The sequence below is a fragment of the Lissotriton helveticus genome, chromosome 2_1 (genome assembly GCF_964261635.1).
Source record: "Lissotriton helveticus chromosome 2_1, aLisHel1.1, whole genome shotgun sequence".
NCBI lineage: Eukaryota > Metazoa > Chordata > Amphibia > Caudata > Salamandridae > Lissotriton > Lissotriton helveticus.
In genome coordinates this window covers 2,057,730,130-2,057,749,441 of record NC_136059.1, presented here as the reverse complement: position 1 = coordinate 2,057,749,441, position 19,312 = coordinate 2,057,730,130, and the positions used below count along the sequence as shown (strand labels likewise).

Here is a 19,312-nt window from a genome sequence, read left to right as displayed (position 1 = left end):
TATTTAGGAATCGCAAACGGCCGAATTTACCGATTCGCACCGTTTGCACTTCCTAAATAGGTTGATGCATGTGGTCGTAAGAACCAGCTTTATACCTTCGCTACAGATAATACCAACGCCATGACAGTATACCTCCTTGCACACTGCCAGCTCATAGAAACATACTAAAAAGCAACATTGGAGTAGAGTTAATTAAAAAAAAAAGAGCCTCCGTAACATACGAACGCTTGTCCACCAGGAGGATGTGACGTTTTTGTCACATGGTGTTATGTTGTTGGTGCTATGGGACATTCCTCTAATGTGAAACTAGTCACTCAACTTGCCGATGTTGCTCTCGCGATAGGACAGGGAGTTTATAACACGCAGGCGGAAGCCTGGTCCTTCTTTTATATCGTAGACAATTAAGGAGGTAAGGTCGATGGTTTCACTGGCTCGCTCATCAGCAGTCTGTCCCACGAGGGCGGGAAAGGTTTAGCTTGGTTAGGCTGGTTTAAAACGTTTCTTTCGTGGTGAACACCTCTCGAGATGTTTGTACTGAACAACTAGACTGAGCACCATTTTGCTTGCAGCTTGTTCTTCGCGCTTAAGTTGTTTTAATTGTATACGTTTATTTTTATAATGTGCGCGTTTCATCGAATCTAGTGACTCCCTTATTAGTGCGCATTCAAAGCTTAATGTGCTTTGTAATGGCCAACACAGGGGGAAAGAGCATTTCTCACTAAAACCTGGAGATGGTGATTCGCACGCCTCTCCGGATCCTGTCGTGGGGTACATTAATTCAGTGCTAAGGGCTCAGTCTTGTGCTAATGTTCTTGAGTATAGTTGTCCCATGACGACTTTACTTTCTAGGCTTTCAACTCAAAAAGAATTTGTATCGAAAGTAATTGACGCGAACAGGGTTGTATAAAATATATATATATATAAATTACACACAATATTGATCGTAGCTGAGTGAAGGCAAGCACTATAATTGTTTTCTCTCCCTCCCAGGCACGGTATAGTTATTTTCCATGTTGTATTTTTCTGTTTTGCTGCCTTACCTCTTTAGTGTGTGTATGTAAAGCGCTCAGATTTCCACGGGTCAAGCTAGCGCTATATGCACATTTTAAAATAAATAATGAAGAAAAATGGTCACTGATCATCTTTCTGCAAACGCTGAAAAAGTATGTGTTCACTAATTCGTTATATTGTTTCCATAGGTGCGGGTTTCCTTTTGCTTTGGACTATAAGGTATGCATTTCTAGCATTTTATAGCGGTTTGTTGTATTTTGGGGCATTACATAATTATCACAGCGAGTGGCATCTGAACTTGAGCGTCTAACTGGCAACTTTAAAATCCGTAATTTCCTTGTTCCGACTTATTATACTTGGTAACGGATTTACTTTTAATTGGATATCCATGATTGTAGCAAGCGGTGTAGTAAATGTGTGCACGGTCTTTGCAGTTTAATCAGTGCTGTGGGTGGACTTGGATTGCAGAGTGTAACTTTATTTTATGTCTCCCTATTAAGAGTATGGTATCTGTGCTCCTCTTCTATTTAGTTTTGCTAGTTTTAACCCCTCTCTAGCTTTGCCCACTCAAAGCGTGTCATGCTTTGTAGTGGCCATTTCCGGGGGGGAGAGCATCTCTCGCTAAAATGTGGAAGGAAGCTCCAATCTTTACTCCGAATCTTGTTGTGAGGCACATTTCTTTCCTAGTTCAATGCTTTGCGAAAACACCCGATTACATGGCTAAGCTATTTCGTGTATAGCGAGGGCACCGTGTAGCTGACCTAATTGACTTAATATCACGGAAGAAAGGCACAGCACCATGACATGTACTTTGACGGTGGTTCAGGTTCGTTCACTTTAAGTGAACGCATTTTTAAGTCTTTTTTTTTTTTTTTTTTAAACCTCTGGCATTTGTCGGAGTGGAGTTTTTGTAACTTATGGGCATATTCTGATGTTTCTCAGAACAGGTTATTTTATTCTGTAATGCTGTTGAAATGGTACTTGCGGGAATCGCTTGATGCTTTCTAGTAAATGTTAAACCGGTCCTTGGATTGCTTTTTGTAAGAATAACTCCACTAACTTGACAATATTCTTTTTTTCTAGGCACGAGTCTGCGAACGCTGTTGACCAGTGACCAGAAAGATCCTATTGGAAGATAATTACATGCATGTAAGGCAAGCTGCTTTGCAGTTGTCGAATATTGGTGTGAGAGCAGCATCTTGTGCTCTACTGTTGGGGGCGTTTGAGTACTTAGTTACAAAGGGTACCATGTTCTACATTTCTGATTAGTTGTCCTTGGGGAAGAACTGCTGAGGAGTATCGTTGGCCAGAATATGCACTATATTGGGGTTCTATTTACAATTATTATTGTAAGCACATGTTTCAAATTGAGTATAGGGGTTACTGGAAATATACCTAATTTCTTGCATTATATGGATCTGCAGATTTTAACAAGGTTTTCCATCTCAAATGGTTTAAAGGTTACAAATGCAGCAGTAAGTGTTGCTGCGCAGATAAAGGCCCTTTGCAACGGTTAGCTGATCAATTTTGTTGCATATTGTCCCAGCAAAATGCTTCATATTTGCCTTTTCTTGCTAGAACATTTTGTCCACCTGCTGCATAATTCCAGTGGCCATAGTGCTTCAGACATTGCAGCACACCAGTGCCTTAACCACTCATGGTAGGTAATATCCCTATATTCTTTTGTGGGGGTCCCTGAATCCACTTTACTACTTTGCCACTACCTAAATCATAAAATTAGCTTACCTGTTTAAAGGGCCATTAATTGTGCGGCAGGGTTTAGTAAAGTCTGGACACTAGTTGTGCCTCATTAGTTAACTTTAACATCCAAATGAAGCTTAAGGAACAGAAAGGTGTCAAGCCATGCATGGGCCTTCCACTGCATGGCGACAGGTGTTACTGTTTTTTCAGACTTTTGAATTGTTTGAGCTAGGAACTCGGGCCCTCAGTTGCAGGAATTAAGTAGTGTATTACAGCAACACTTACTTTGCTGTGCCACACTTCGCCAAAAGTGAAAAGGCACGAATGCACGGTCTTTATGCAATTGTGCCTTTTGTCCTTTTTCCCTGTGCTGGCATTACATTAGTGGCTATATAGTTGTCTAAGTGTGACAGTGTGGGTGCCTGGATGACTATGCAAGTTGGACGTATAGGTGATGGGTGTGAAAGTCAGTCACTGTCTAGAGTGCTTTTGTGGGAGTGCTACTGGATGTGTATGTGCATGACTGCATAGGTGCAAATTACATACTATTAAATTACATACTGCAAGCACTTGCCTCTAATTTCAAATTCATTTATACTGGCTTAAGCTATTTTCAGTAGCAATTCTTCTTTGCTGCGCACTATTTTAATTAGTTTTCTCAGCTAACCTCCCTTGCATTTTGTTCAAATAGTGTCTAGAAGTTGCATATTTTCTTTACTATTTTTAAATAGTAAAACCTGATTAGCAGGTCTGTAAATTCTCTGCTGTCCAACCTTAATATGCCTGTACTTAACAAAAATCACAATTCCTTTAATCTTATTTGTGATACCACTTATAAATTATCACTTTAACCCATTCCAGGTTTCCTGTGAAGAAGCCAATCTTCTGGTCTTCACAGATTTATTGCGTGGCTCGGTCTCCCACTCCCCAGCAGATCCTCACAGAAGCTCCTGAAAGCTTTCAGCAATCTGCTGTTTATGCTTTTTTTAAATTATATTTTGTTGTGAAATATGGAAAATTACAAGTCTGCTTTTCAGTTGTGTTACTTTTCCCACATACTGTTTTATCCAACATTTGCCAACGGCAATCGGCAGTGGTTAACCCAATGTTGTCTGCAGCTACGGAAAACCAGGAAACGTGTTAATAAATCAGGTTTCTCTGTTAACTTGCACTTAACATGGACAGAATGTATCCAAGAATGAGTCCTTTTGACAGACCAGTTAAGGTCATCAGTGAGGAACTGGGTGCATGAGGGGCTATATGGGTGAATGTGACTGGCCGTATAGCTGTCCGAGTAGACCTGTGTGGGTGTGTGAATGGGGTGTGGCTTTTGGAGTCTGGCTGCGTGGGTCTAATTTCAATTTGTTTTTAATTGGGTTCTGGATCTGTAAAAGATTAACACAAGGGCCATGCAGTGGAGTATTCCTGTGCATGCTAAAATTGCCCCACATTTTCTTCCCCACTGGAAGTCGCTACACATACTAGTAGCTGCAACTTTATTCTTAGGGTGTGGTTACTCATGGTATTGCTGGTGACGTGCAGACCTGCATCCCTAGGCATACATACACTTTTTTATTTTACCTCCGAAACCACTGAACTTATACCAAATTACAAACATCACTTTTTGGATCAAGCTATAGCTTTCTGGCAAACTGTAATTCATTCACCAGTTTGGGATGTAGTCCTATCTAAAATCCCTTGGGGAGGTGTGTTTTGGGACCCCACCCCCATTTTTTATTCTCTGCTCACTGGAATCCGCCCGAACCTTCCCCGACAGCAGCTTAAGTGACTAGCACACTATTTGTGAACTTTTTTTTTTAACCATGAGTGGTCATGGCTTCGTTGTAGAGGCAGGCACCCAATCCCCACACATTTTCTCAAGCGCACTCAACACAGCTTTGCGTTCGTAGCAAGTTTCCAACTTGCTGCATAAAAGGACAAACCATGCTCAGTTGACTACTAGTTTGCTTGTTCTTCAGGTATTTTTTACTGGGATTATTGATTAGGTTATTGCAGTGAATGTATGACGGAAGCAGTTTCTCTTTATGGTGTAAGTTGGGGCTTTGAACGCACATGTAAGTGTACCATCTGTCTTTGTCAATAAAAAATATTAAAGAAGTTTTGTCAGTGTGCTTTTTCTTATCCTAGTTCAACTAACTACAGGTCTTTTCAACATGCTGAAGTTTAGGCACTTGTGTTTTTTGGAAAACTACATTTGAGCAGACCCAGTGCCCAGTACACACGTGGTGTAGCTTTTAACACCTCTTGCTCCACCCAGGAATGTATGGCTATCTGTGTGCCAGAATAGTTATGTAATGTACTTTATATGCATGCTTTGCTCTCATTCCGAGACGTTTCCTTTTACGGCGTACCAGTTATAGCCCAACAAATAAGCACTCGGAACCGGCAGTTTGTTATGTTACACTACATTTGTGAAGCGCTCAGCTACTCAGTATCCCGGCGCTTTTTCTCCTCAATTAAATAATCGATACCTAGAGACTACTCCTTTAAGTATAACCACACCAAGGAAGCAAACTCATTATGGAACTGTTGGGCTTAGCCAACAAACCTGCCAAAATGCCCCTGTCCCCATTCATACCTTGCAGGTTCAGCCATCCCGTGCCAAAATGCATGTGGCTCTGCTTGTCATGTATCTGCTTGTCATGTATCTGCTTGTCATGTATCTGCTTGTCATGTACCTAAAGCTTGCCTTGTCCATTATCTTGGTCTTTGCATATGAACAGTAAAATCAGAGACTTTACTGTAAAGGGGTAAACCCTGACTGATTCGGGTGTACTAGACTAGGTAAAAGCAGCGACGTTCAGTTAAGCATTGATCATGGATGGTACAAGGGCACTTTCAGTGGCTGCTAATGTGGTTTGTGTTCTAACTTCCCTAAAGATGGAAGGTGCAACAGCACATTTGTGTGACGTCATTAACATGAATAGCACTCAAGAGCCGACAAGGTCCTACAGTTGAGTAGCGTTTGTATTGCTTGACTAGTTGCATTCAAATTTAGGATCCCCGTCGCTTGTGATGTTTTCAGCACTTGTGCATGCTTTGCAATTTTTCATTTGGACTGCATGGAGATTTGGAGTAAAGTTGTTTGTAGCAGGAACCTAGCTGGGAAGCTTAGACACAAATAGGCTCATTTACAGCATTGTGTAATCTGGCTCACTTTAAGGAAGTAAGTTGCGTTTGGTGTGGAAGTGATGGTATAGCAGGGTAAATGCAGCACAGCTTTGCCTCCATACCAAGCTGGTCAAGTAGAGCATCGATAAAACGGCTGCAGTGTAACCTTTGTAGAAGTTTCTCTGGCTCAGTCAAAATGATATATAGACCTATATGCAATGTACGCAAATAATTATTGGTAGACAATAAATTGCATTAATTGTCGCATATTAAGTCATAGTCCTTTAAAACCCACTTTATAGCACTGGAAGTTGGATTCATGCCACGCTGGGTAAAAGGAGATTTTTTTTTTAAACTGAGACCACACTAACACAGCCCTTTTACACGGCTCATAACTTGTGACCTGCCAGCAATGCAAGGATATCGGCAACAACTTGTGAACCCATTGAGCTATCTTGCGCTAAATGGACATTTTTGACCGGAGCATGGCTCTCCAGCAGCTGCGTTAACCTGAAAGAGGGATCTTTTCAAGTTTAATAAAACCCAGCCAAGATTTTCCCTCCTGCACGATGGTAAAGCAGAATTGTCCTCCAGATTTATATTTTGCAATACAGCTTGTGGTTGCAAAGTGTAAACGTTTGTAAATGTAGTGCTTTTTACACAGAACTCAAGGGCATTGAGAGAAACACTGCACGTTCCCCAAGGTAGGAGGCCAGTGTTAACCCTCTCAATGTGTGCAGTAGGTTTGAGTATTGTATGTACCTTTAAGTATGGCAGTGTTGAGGACTTTCTGCATTATTGCCAGTTTGCTTGTTATAAGAGGTATGTAAGACTGGTCACATGGAGGTCATGTGTATGATGAATACAATTTAAGAAGCCTGACTAATATCGGACTGCCAAGTAGTCAAAAGAAAGGGAGAGAGTGAGGAGAATGTAAGTAAGATCGAGCTAATGTGTGCGAAAAAGAGACCAAGGATGAACTGGGGAGCTGTTTGAAGTTGACACACACTGATGGAAGCTTATGATATTATTTCACTTTGGAACGACACTCACCAGAATAAACTCTGCTTTAGAGTTAGCCTTGAGAATGGAGGGCACTGCCGCATAGTACACCGGACACAGTCCTCTTGGGTGAGATTGCACAGCGTAGTGTGACTGGGCACAGTGCAGAATAACGCACTACATGCAGAGTATCGGAGCTGAGCACACTGCATTGGCTCCCTCATCAGCAGACTTCCACGAGGGCGGGAAAGGCTTAGTTTGGTTAGTTTCAAACGTTTCTTTTGTGGTGAACACCCCTCGAGATTCTTGTACTGAACTAGACTAAGCACAATTTTACTTGCAGCTTTTTCTTCGTGCTTAAGTTGTTTTAATTGTATATGTTTATAATGTGCTTGTTTCATCGAATCTATGCGACTCCCTTTTTAGTGCGCATTCAAAGCTTAATGTGCTTTGTAATGGCCAACACAGGGGGAAAGAGCATTTCTCACTAAAACCTGGAGATGGTGATTCGCACGCCTCTCCGGATCCTGTCGTGGGGTACAATAATTCAATCTAAGTGCTAATAAGGGCTCAGAGTCTTATGCTAATGTTGTTCTTGCGTAGTTATCCTTTTCCGACTTTACTTTTTAAGCGTTCAATTCAAATAGAATTTGCATCGAAAGTAATTGACGCAAACCGGATTGTAGAAAATATATATTGAATATTAATCGTGGCTGAGTGAAGGCAAGCACAATAATTTTCTCTCCCTCCCCACCTATTTTTTTTCATGTTGTATTCTTCTGTTTTACTTACCTCTTTATTGTGTGTGTATGTAAAGCGCTCTGATACCCACGGGTCAAGCTAGCACTATATAAAACTTTTGTAAACCTTGACAAAGTACACTGGAGTGAGGTACCTCATGTACATTGCATAGTGAAGTGGCATTGGGCACGGTGCAGCAAACGCATTCCTCAGTGTAGTGGCATTTGGTATAGAGCGCAGTGACTGCACAAAACACTGCACTGAAGAGCATCAGGACTGAGTGCACTGCAAACAAGCGCATCTGCAAGGCAGGAATAGTCACACAAAATAAGCATCCTGCTGGGCAAGATAGCGGGAGCAAAGTGCTCCAGTGAGTGTACAGAGCACTGCAGCAAAAAGCATCGGAACTGATTTAATTTCCAAATATGCAGCCCATTCACTTTTTAAAGCTTCAAGTTGCAAAGCCGCCACCTAGGAAACCCGTATCTCAGAAATCCTAGAAGGGACTGCTCACAGGGTCCCTCTGCCGTACCTTAGAGGGTCCACCTTACTGCTGTTTTAAGATTTCATTCGTATCTTCTGTTTCTAGTCTCTAATCCTTTTTTGCCTGTTGGTAAACCTTCATGCTCTTCATATGGGTGTGCATATGTATTGATTGCAAAAACGAAACAAATTTTCCAAATTCAAAATGTCTCTGTACTAGACGTTTGTAATAGGGATACATCTTTGTTACAAATGAAACCTGCTTGAGAAATAGTACATGAGGTAATTATTTTCAAATAAAACATTGGGTGTGCTTATACATTTCTATTTTGTTTTTAACCATTTTGTGAAGACGTCTTCTAATTGGCTTTGCTTATTCCTCCTGTTCTGTTATTTTTTTGGATTCTTAAATAGCTCCAGAGGCCTTGTTATAACCAAATCCTATTAATTTCTTTCTGTGTTAAACCTGGCATCCATGGCTTAGTTTCTCCTGATTTCCTGTTTTGCTGGCTTTAGCATTCTGGGCAATTTACCACTGCTAACCAGTAATAACGTGCATATGCTCTGCTCTTTAAAAATCGTAACAATGGCTTATCCACAGCTGACATATTTAATTGACTAGAAGCCCCCCGTAAAGAGCACTATATGCCCCCAGGCCCTGTAAATTAAATGCCACCAGTGATCCTACAACTCAGATTGTTCCACCTACTCCGTAGCCCTTTAAACATGGCTCAAGCCTGCCATTGCAGAGCTTGTGAGTGCATTTTTGGACTGCAATTTTGACCTTGCAAGTAGACTGTGCCATGCTCAAACCTTTTTAGGTTTCGCCTATTATCATTCGCTTGCGAATGTAATAGGTGAAAATTCAAGGGCTTGATCCGACTCGTGAAACCACTGCAGTTTCTTCACAGTGCATGTGACCACACAAGCACGCGCATCTCCCTCCCCACATCAAAGGCATCAGCTTCCCTCCCACAGGCTTCCCCCGCTGGGCCGGCCTCTGCAAAGTTCTCCTCCCCTAATTAATCACTTCACTTTTTGACGGCCGCAGGCCATGACTCGACAGTCCTGCCGTGCTTTAACTCCCTCCCCCTCCTTGCACCAGGCATACGACGATAGTTGTGTGTCAAGTAGGTGGTTCCTTTTTCGTTTTTTTTTTAGTTCACTTTAGTTCTTGGGTGCAGTTCATTTGGCATGGTGGCACTGTAGCATGCTTAGAGCACTATTGATCACACAGGAACAGTAGGCAAATTGGTTATGGCAACTTGTAAAATCTACTTTTTCATTTTCTTCTTCACTCGAGAGTAAAGAAAATGGTAGTGTCACCTATATCTTTTTGTAGTGAAACAATGGTGTCTCACTATTTTGGTAGCGACATAACAAGCCAGTTTATTAATGTTTTCACCACCTTAATGCATACATTTAGCATTACTTTGTATGTTTCTTGTTGATGCATGTGAGCAGAGTGACATTTCTTGTGCATGTGATCATATATGCAATTTCTGCCGTATCTAAATAATGTTCCATTTCTGGTGCCAGTGAGTAAGGTAGCTCTTCTGTTGCAAGTGAGCCCCTCTCCCCCTCCCATCTTCCCTCTCTCCTCAACCTCCCCTCCTCCCTCTCTTCCCACTCACCCCTCACTCTCTCCCCTTTATCCCCTCCCACCACTCTACCCTCCCTCTCTCAAATCCCACTCTCTCCTTACTCCTCTCCTCACCCACCCCTCTCCTCTCCCCTCTTACCACTCAACACTCTACCCTCTCACCACTCACCACTACACTCCCTCTCCAATCCCTCTCTCTCTCTCCTCACTCACCTCTTTCTCGCCTCTCTCCCCTCTCCGCACTCACCCCTCTCCTCACTCTCTCCAGGCCTGACTCTCCTCAACTCTCCCCTCTCACCACCACTCTCCCCTAGGCCTCACTTCTCCCCCTAATTACACTTCTTTCACGTCTGGTTGAAAGGCCGACGGGCCGTGCAGAGCTCGGACCCGGGCCTGCAGGTCGCACCAAATGCCCTAATCTATTGCTTAACTCACCGAGCCAGTAGCAAAACAAAGCAGGAAAAAACCTCTTTCAATGACCTAAAACTAGTCAACAATATTGGCAACCAACTCGATTATTTATACAAAGGGTGCATCTGGTGACACAATAGACTTGTCTCATATTTATTGTTTTTTTATTTAATCTTCATTATGCAAAAAAATTTCTTTTATATATATTTTTAGATTTTTCAACAGTTTTCATTTACATGACATACATAAATAATACATTTAAATAACGATTCACATCCAATTGTTCAAGTGCATGATATATACTAAAATAGATGTTCTAGATAGAACCCCTTATCAGCAAGTGTGAGCATTCATTCTAACATACATACACACCCTTTCTCACATGCAAACAACAGTGACAAAATACATAAAAATTTGCAGGCTTTATAATGGAGTGTTATTGTCCAATACAAGACTCCTCGTAATGTAGTCAGTCTGTCAGAAATCATGAAACAGTACTTGTAGAATCGTTGTGATCTATCTTTGTATTATTTTCCACCTTTAGTTTTTATATGATTTCAATTTATCATATCCGAGGGTCTTTGTATGCGTTATCATATCCGAGGGTCTTTGTATGCGTACAGCCTATGTACGTTTCGGTGATATTAAATTCTGAATCACCTTCAGGGCCAATCTGGACTAAACCAATGTGTGCAATAGTCATAACCTGCGGGGTTCTCTTTGGTCTTAATATTTGAGGCAATATAGTAGAAGGAAGCTTTCTGTGTAATTTTCTGTATTCTTTTTGTAATTTTGCCGTACCTCCAGGGGGGACATATGTCGCAGTTTGGTTTGAATCAGGGATACTGTCCCATCCCAAACAGGGTGCCGAACGCCGTGTCTCTGCCACTTACACAGAGAACCCTGCCTCTTTGGATACAAGAGGAAAACTCCTTGAACTCGGATTAGGCACTAATTATCACCACCGACCTGAATGTTAATAAACTGCACAGCTATATGATCATGCCATTCTAAGAACTTCCATCAACTGATAAAAATAGGTGCCCCATCAATGCCACAAAACTTCCTTCTACTATATTGCCTCAAATATTAAGACCAAAGAGAACCCCGCAGGTTATGACTATTGCACACATTGGTTTAGTCCAGATTGGCCCTGAAGAAGGTGATTCAGAATTTAATATCACCGAAACGTACATAGGCTGTACGCATACAAAGACCCTCGGATATGATAAATTGAAATCATATAAAAACTAAAGGTGGAAAATAATACAAAGATAGATCACAACGATTCTACAAGTACTGTTTCATGATTTCTGACAGACTGTGACTACATTACGAGGAGTCTTGTATTGGACAACAATAACACTCAATTATAAAGCCTGCAAATTTTATGTAATTTGTCACTGTTTGCATGTGAGAAAGGGTGTGTATGTATGTTAGAATGAATGCTCACACTTGCTGATAAGGGGTTCTATTTAGAACATCTATTTTAGTAAATATCATGCACTTGAACAATTGGATGTGAATCGTTATTTAAATGTATTATTTATGTATGTCATGTAAATGAAAACTGTTGAAAAATCTAAAAATATGTAACATTTTTTTGCATAATGAAGATTAAATAAAAAAACTATAAATATGAGACAAGTCTATTGCGTCACCAGATGCACCCTTTGTATAAATAATCGAGTTGGTTGCCAATATTGTTGACTAGTTTTAGGTCATTGAAAGAGGTTTTTTCCTGCTTTGTTTTGCTACTTACTACTCCCACCTCTTGACCGTAAACAAAATTCGGAGTACCCCTGTTATCTTTGCTTTAACTCACCGAGCCAACCAGAAGTAAACAAGTTACCACTGGCCTTCAAAAATATTCATTTTATTTCTGGCATTTGAAACCGACGGAGCTACTTCGGCCCTCAAAAAGTAATTTACCTTCCAAACGTAATCAAGCTCTGTCTGGTCTTTACCAGCACTCAAGTTATTTCAGACTTTTATATTTTAGTAACTTATGTCCTCTGGGCGGAAAATGTTTTTGTCTGCCCTTCTTCAAAGTATTTACTTTCCTCGCTGACAGTTTACGTTTAACTATTATTTTTTTAAACTTTACGTTTTGTTTTGTCAAACTAACTATAACGAAGACCCGTTGCCACGCTGGAATTGTGATGTTCTTCTGAGAACTTATGTTCGTGTTACTATATTTTTATTAATCATTTCCACTCGAATGATTAGGGTGTTTTGGCAAATCCGAGACCAGAAGCAATATTGTGACATCAAGTTCTAATCTCATCCTCTGTGAGGATGAAATTGTGTTCATTACGTGATCTCTAGCTGGTGAGCCTGTGGCTGTGGTTTCTTCCGCTGTAACAAAGATGTTCCTGCCATTACCCAATTTAATGAGACGTCATTTATCACCCTCGTCTGGATGAAAGGCCGACATGCCGTGCAGAGCTCGGACCAGGGCCTTCGTATTTTTCGCACTTTTTGCATTTTTGTCCTGAATTCCCAATGAAGGAGCTGGCACTCGGTGTGACCTTCGGCAGATTGTTTTTTCAGCATTATGCCTCGACATATGCATCTCTCTGTTTTCCAGTGCCAGGCGGAACAGCTCACTCAGGGTTTGGGTGCTTCTTTAATTGAGCTGAACAGTATGAAGGGCTTCCATTTGCTACCACTGTTGCCACAAAAGTGCTTCCATTTGCTACCCCTGTTGCCACACGCATTGAACTCGCCAGGCAGCCCACCCCCTCCCTCTCCAGCGTGCGCCGCGCTCTCCCTTGGTTGCCACACGCATTCAACTCACCAGGCAGCCCACCCCCCTTCCTCTCCATATGGGTGTTAGCGTTTTCTTTGATCTCCGCCGCATGTTCACACAGGCTCCTCTCTGCCCACGCATCTCCCCTCTTCAGCAAACAAGCACTGGCGTTGCCAATAGGTCTCGCAGTAGGAAAGTTGGAGCTATTGGTTTTGTAAATTACATTTAATATTTATATATCGTTATTGGCATTGTCAATAACAATCTATAAATATAAAATGTCATTTACAAAACCAATAGCTCCAACTTTCCAAATGCGAAACCTATTGGCAATGCCAGTGCTTGTTATTATATGCAAGTCACCCCTAGAGGTGACCCTTAGGTAGCCCCATGGGCAGGACGCAGTATATTTTAAAGGTAGAGCATGTACATTTTACATGTCTTGGTAGTGAAAACAGTGGAATCTTTTCAGTACTGCAAGGCCGATCTCTCTCATAGGTTAAAATGGGAATTGTAGTAAAGCATTTTTTAAAGTGTAATTTCCCATTTGTAGGAGATATAAAATGGGAGTTTGGTGTCTCTGGACTCACAAGTTAAAAACATCTTTTAGTAAAGTTTTTTAAATTGCAGGCTAGAAAATCCCACTTTTAGAAAGCTGGCATTTTCTTACTTTAACCATCTGTGCCTCTGTTCTTTGAAGTCTCATGGTTACAAAAGACTTCTGCAACTGCTGGTGCTGCTGGACTAACTGCCTGAGGTGTTCCCTCCAGTCCTGGGCCTCAGAAGTGAATTTCCTGCACTTCAGCCCCTTTAACTCAAGCTTTTGGGCTCCTTGTGAGTGCAAACTGGTCACTTTGCTTGCTCGCAGGATCCGCATGAGCAGGTGCAAGTTTGCCTCTCTGCACAGCATCATCGCTGCTCGTGACCGTGAGGCCCCAGCCCATCTGCCTACGATGCCGTGACTTTTCGTGCCACTCACTGTGCTCCCCGCGAACAGAAGTCTTGGCTTGAGACTGTAAAACTTCAGCAGGACCGGTTTTAAAACTGTAATGACCCATGCTCCAATCTTCGATTTTTGATGTGTTGGTCTTGTTCTCGTTTTAATCAGATGAATATCATTTTTTCCTCTCTAAATGGCGGTTGAGTCTTTTTGTGGAGTTTTCACAGTTACTGAAATTAATGTGTTGCACAAATACCTTACACATGGCCTCTTAAGTTACTATGGGCCAGATGTAGGTGGCCAATTACCGGTCGGTAACGGCCGAATTCGGCCGTTACCGACCGGTAATTGGATTTTGAGATGTAGGGCATGCATTTACAGAATCGGTATTTTACCGATTCTGTTTTTACCGATTAGGTAAAATTACCGAATCGGTAAATACAGACTCTGTAAAATACCGATTCTGTAAATGCAGATGTAGCTGGCACATGTCATAGTGCCACAGGGCTTTAAGAATCGGTATTTTACCACCCAATCCAATTGGGTGGTAAAATACCGAATCCAGGTGTGCATGAACACCTGTGCCATGTGACACACAGACATGCCCTTAGGGCATGTCTGTTTGCCACATGGCGCACATGCCTATTTTTTGGGTGCTAGAGGGTGTCAAAGTGACACCCCCTGCACCCTTGCTAAAATCGGTATTTACCGAATCTGTAATTACAGATTCGGTAGTGCCCATTGATTCCTATGGGCTTCAGAGCCCATAGGAATCAATGGGCAATACCGAATCAGAATCGGTAAATACCGAATCTTAACGATTCGGTATTTACTGAATCTGAAATACCTTCATCTCCCCCACTCTATTTTACCATTTCTTAAATACCGATTCGGTATTTAAGAAGTGGTAAAATAAAATTACCTTCATCTGGCCCTATATGTCAAGCTACCAGAGGGTGCCACCGCCCAGGTTTATTTAGGGTGTGTATCTGACTTGCTCTCACTAGGGTGGTGGTCCAAACCTGGACAGGATGCATTCCTTTGCCTACTAGAGACCCCCATTTCTAACATAGTTGTCAGTAAACAAATCGGAATATTTCACAATACATTGTACATAACATCTGTAAGAAACAGGTTAGTATTAGATTCCTTACCTTAGAATATCCCCAGGCGTCAGTCTGGATCTGGAAACTTTTGTGTAGCAGTACCCCTGCGCGTCGGTAGGCGTCGTCTGCAGGCGTCCCCTGCGGCTCCGCGTCGTCGGCGTCGTGCGCCGTGATGACGTCGCTGGAGTATATAGACGCCGCCTCCGCGCGCTGACGTCAGTTCTTCTTTTTTCCGCGCCAGTTAGCGCAGATCCGAAGAGCAGTACTCCGGTCTTTTGACCAAGTTTTTGTTACATCTAACTCTTTCAGGTGCCGGTAGGATGCCCGGTTTTAAAAGTTGCGACGGGTGCGACTGCATGATGTCGGTCACCGACCACCATCGACTCTGCCTCCGGTGTCTGGGCGCGGACCACGACGTGGAGTCCTGCGTCGACTGCCGGGCCTTGACGAGTAAGGCTAGGCGGGAGCGGTCCCGCAAGCTGCTCGAGCTCCGGGTGTCGGCCCCGCGTCGAGAGCGGTCCTGGTCCGGCTGGAGGTCGAGGGAGCGGTCGAGAGAGCGATCGCGGAGCCGCCATGAGTGCTCCGGGAGTCGTCACCATTCCTCCGGTTAGCGACACAAGAAGTCGGGGCGTCGTCACCGTACCCCCGACGCCTGCGTGATGCGGCCGGGGGTTCGGGTGGCCCCACCCCCGTGTGGGTCGCCGACTGCCCCATAACCGCCCTTCCCTGGGGAAGGTGTGCCGCGCGAGGAGATTGAGGAGTTCCTCATGGCTATGAGGGCGATGTCTCCTACGGCGCCTGCGGGCCAGTCGGTCCCGTCTGGGGGCCTGAGCGGTTCGGGTGCACCTGCCCCGACGCCGCCGGGTGCTCCGGCCCTGACGCCGCCGGCGGCTCCGGCGCCGCTGGGCCCTTCAGGGTCGTCGCCGGCTGGTCAACTGGCCTCTCCGGCGCCGATTCCATCGGGGCAGCCCGTGGTACCGCCTCCGCGCTTGCCGTGACTCCGCCGTCGGTTCCGGCCGGTGTCGGGGCTCCGGCGCCGCGCGGTGCCACCCCCATTCCCTCTCTGACTCCTGACGCGGAGTCGGACCGGCATCATCCGACGCAGAGTCCGGCGCCGTTGGGGCCCCTTGGCTCCGAGGAGCCGGTCTATGTCGTTGACTCTAACTATGGCGATGAGGACGATTATGGAGAGGGTTGGGAGGGTTCTGAGGACCCTTTGTCACGAGCATGCCAGTACGATGTGGACTGGGTTGGTGATTTAGGTGATGCCAGTGGTCTGGACGAATCGCCTAACCCTGGGTTTGTCTCGCCTCCCACTGTGGCGTCGGAGGCTGGGGCTGCCTATTCGGTGGTACTGATGAGGGCTGCCAAGGCCTTGAGCCTTGAGCTCCCCGTCGCTAAGGTGAAGCCTAACATCCTCACCGAGGTATTCAAACCGCAGTCATGCCCACAGGAGCCTCTGCTGCCGTTTAATGATGCCTTGACGGATGTCCTTTTGGGCACCTGGTCCAGGCCCGCTTCCGGTCCACCTGTTGACCGAAACGTTGCCAGGCGTCACCGTCCGTGTTCGGACGACCCTGCCTTCCTCTCCACCCATCCCTCCCCTGAGAGTCTGGTGATCCAGGCCTCCACTTCCCAGTCCGCATTCCGGACGGCTCCGCCCGATCGGGAATCTAAGCGATATGACCAGTTTGGCAAAAAGGTCTTCTCGTCTCTGAGTGCAGGACTGCGGTCTTGCAATACCGCATGCCTCTTAGGCCGCTACACCCACTCTTTGTGGGATACGGTCGCGGAGTGTCTGCCGCAATGCCCGCAGGAGGTGCGGGACAAGCTCAACCAGGCCTTGGTTGAAGGCCGGGACGCGGCGAGGTATTCCATACGGTGTGGTCTTGACACGACCGACTCGCTGGGAAGGGCGATGTCCACGACGGTGGCGATTCGTCGCCATGCTTGGCTGAGATCCGCCAACTTCTCGCCGGATGTCCAGAATGCCCTGATGGACATGCCATTCGATGGCAGTTGCCTGTTCGGCGACAAAGCGGACAACGCGCTTGAGCGCTTCAAGGACTCCAGGGTCACGGACAAGTCCTTGGGTCTCTCGACCCAGCGCCAGCAAACGGGTTCGTTTCGCTCCTTTCGTGGCCACGGAAGGGGCAGTCCCACACGTGCTGCCAGCCACGCACCACAGAACGCTCCTCAGCGCGGTGGCGGCCGTGGATTCCGCCGTGGTGGCGGTCGGGGACAGCGGCGAGGTCAGTCCACACCTCCCCCCGCAGCAGCCTCCAAATCCTCCTAGTCCGAGCTTTCAGGCCCATGTGACGCCAGTGGGTGGCAGGGTTCGCCATCACCACTCCCGCTGGCGCACTATCACATCGGACAGGTGGGTGCTGCAGCTCGTCCGAAGGGGCTACTCCCTCCCCTTCGAGACCTCTCCTCCAGCCATGCCACCGCAGAACCACCGTGTGTCGGGGGACCACTTGACACTTCTGCAGGAGGAAGTTACGGCCCTCTTGGCCAAGGGGGCCATCGAGCGCGTTCCTGGGCCAGAAGTAGGGTGTGGTTGCTACTCCCACTACTTTCTGGTGCCCAAGAAGGACAAACGGGGGCCTACGTCCTATCTTGGACCTACGGAACGTCAACGGCTTCCTCCGGAAGGAGAAGTTCAAGATGTTGACTTTGGCTCAGGTCTTGGCTGCTCTAGACCCGCAAGACTGGATGGTAGCGTTGGACTTGCAGGATGCGTATTTTCACATCCCCGTCCTGCCGGCCCACCGGCGTTACCTGCGGTTCACGGTAGGCCACGAGCACTTTCAGTTTATCGGCCTTACCAGCGCCCCACGGGTGTTCACGAAGGTGATGGCGGTGGTCGCAGCTCATCTGCGCCGGTTAGGGGTTTTAGTCTTCCCCTACCTCGACGACTGGTTGTTGAAGGCGGGCTCGCCCCACACAGTCGTCCACCACCTCCAGATGACGGCAGACCTCCTGCACGAGCTGGGGTTTTCCATCAATGTGCCGAAATCACACCTGTGTCCCTCTCAAAAGCTCCTTTTCATCGGAGCGGTTCTCGACTCGGCGCAGTTTCGGGTTTATCCTCCGGAACGGCGGGTCCGGGATATCCAGGCCTTGATTCCCATCTTTCAGCCGTTATCCCGGGTTTCGGGCTCTGCAGTGGGACCTGAAGTTTCAGTGGGCCCAGCATCAGGGCAATCTTTCCGACCATGTCCTGATCTCGGAGGGCACTGCGAGACAGTTGCAGTGGTGGCTTACGGACCGCGATTGGGTCAGAGGCAGATCCCTCTCCCTTCCCCAACCGGAGCACGTGGTTGTGACGGACGCGTCCCTCCAGGGCTGGGGTGGCCACTTGGGAGAGGCGGAGATCAGAGGCATCTGGTCTCCGGCGGAGTCCCGGCTCCATATCAACATGTTGGAGCTGCGGGCGATTCGCCTAGCACTGAAGGCATTCCTCCCCTTTGTCAACGGGAGTGTAGTGCAGGTGTTCACGGACAACACCACCGCCATGTGGTACTGCAACAAACAGGGCGGTGTGGGGTCGTGGACCCTTTGCCAGGAGGCCCTGCGTCTCTGGCAATGGCTGGAACGTCAGGGCGTGACTCTGACGGTTCAACACCTGGCAGGTTCTCTGAACGCCACGGCGGACGAACTCAGCCGTCGGTGCTCGGTGGATCACGAATGGCGTCTGAACTCGGACGTGGCGAGAGGCCTCTTTCTGCAATGGGGAGAGCCTTGGTTAGATCTATTCGCCACAGAAGAGAACGCGCAATGTCATCAGTTCTGCGCGTTGGAGTTTCCAAGACGGCACTCGCTCGGCGACGCCTTTCGGCGCGAGTGGAGTTGCGGTCTGTTGTACGCCTTTCCGCCTATACCACTTCTGCCCAGAGTGCTGAAGAAGATCAGGCGCGACCGGGCCCAAGTTATCCTTGTGGCTCCGGACTGGGCTCGAAGGTACTGGTATCCCGAGCTACTCAGCATGTCAGTCGGTCCCTCGATCCGCCTGCCCCTTCAGGAGGACCTTCTGTCGCAGCAGCAGGGGACGGTCCTCCACCCGAACCTGTCCAGTCTCCACCTCCATGCTTGGAGATTGAGCGGCGACAGTTGAGGCCATTTGACTTGCCTCCTGAAGTCTGTGATGTGATTCTGGCAGCCAGGCATCCCTCCACAAAGTCGGTATACGCCTGCCGGTGGAACAGATTTGTGGCATGGTGCACAGCAAAGGCTGTGGATCCCCTTTCTGCCCCTCTTTCCGAGGTTCTCCTCTTCCTTCTTTCCCTTGCCCAGCAGGGCTCTGCTCTGGGCACTATCAAGGGCTATCTTTCTGCCCTTTCCGCCTTCTTAAGGCTACCTGATCAGCCATCTTTATGCAAGTCCCCTATTGTACTGAGATTCTTGAAAGGCATCACGCACATGTATCC

General features: G+C 46.2%; 1 long non-coding RNA gene and 2 other non-coding genes across 7 annotated transcripts in view; all 3 read left to right on the top strand.

The window, feature by feature from the left end:
* The first annotated feature begins 656 nt into the window (after positions 1 to 656).
* LOC144820603 (small nucleolar RNA SNORA26) lies at positions 657 to 776 on the top strand. Its single transcript, XR_013607882.1, has one exon. It is a non-coding gene; the product is annotated as a small nucleolar RNA SNORA26 (small nucleolar RNA).
* Positions 777 to 990: 214 nt separating this feature from the next.
* LOC144819034 (uncharacterized) overlaps positions 991 to 19,312 on the top strand; it is an 81,065-nt gene continuing 62,743 nt past the window's right edge. For 2 of the 5 annotated variants that reach the window (XR_013607206.1, XR_013607202.1), the window contains exons 1-2: positions 992 to 1,230; positions 2,095 to 2,160. This is a non-coding gene — a long non-coding RNA (uncharacterized LOC144819034). Of the gene's footprint in view, positions 1,231 to 2,094; positions 2,161 to 19,312 lie in introns of all 5 variants that reach the window. The other 3 variants (XR_013607203.1, XR_013607204.1, XR_013607205.1) reach the window with 3 other exon arrangements.
* LOC144820602 (small nucleolar RNA SNORA26) lies at positions 7,272 to 7,391 on the top strand. Its single transcript, XR_013607881.1, has one exon. It is a non-coding gene; the product is annotated as a small nucleolar RNA SNORA26 (small nucleolar RNA).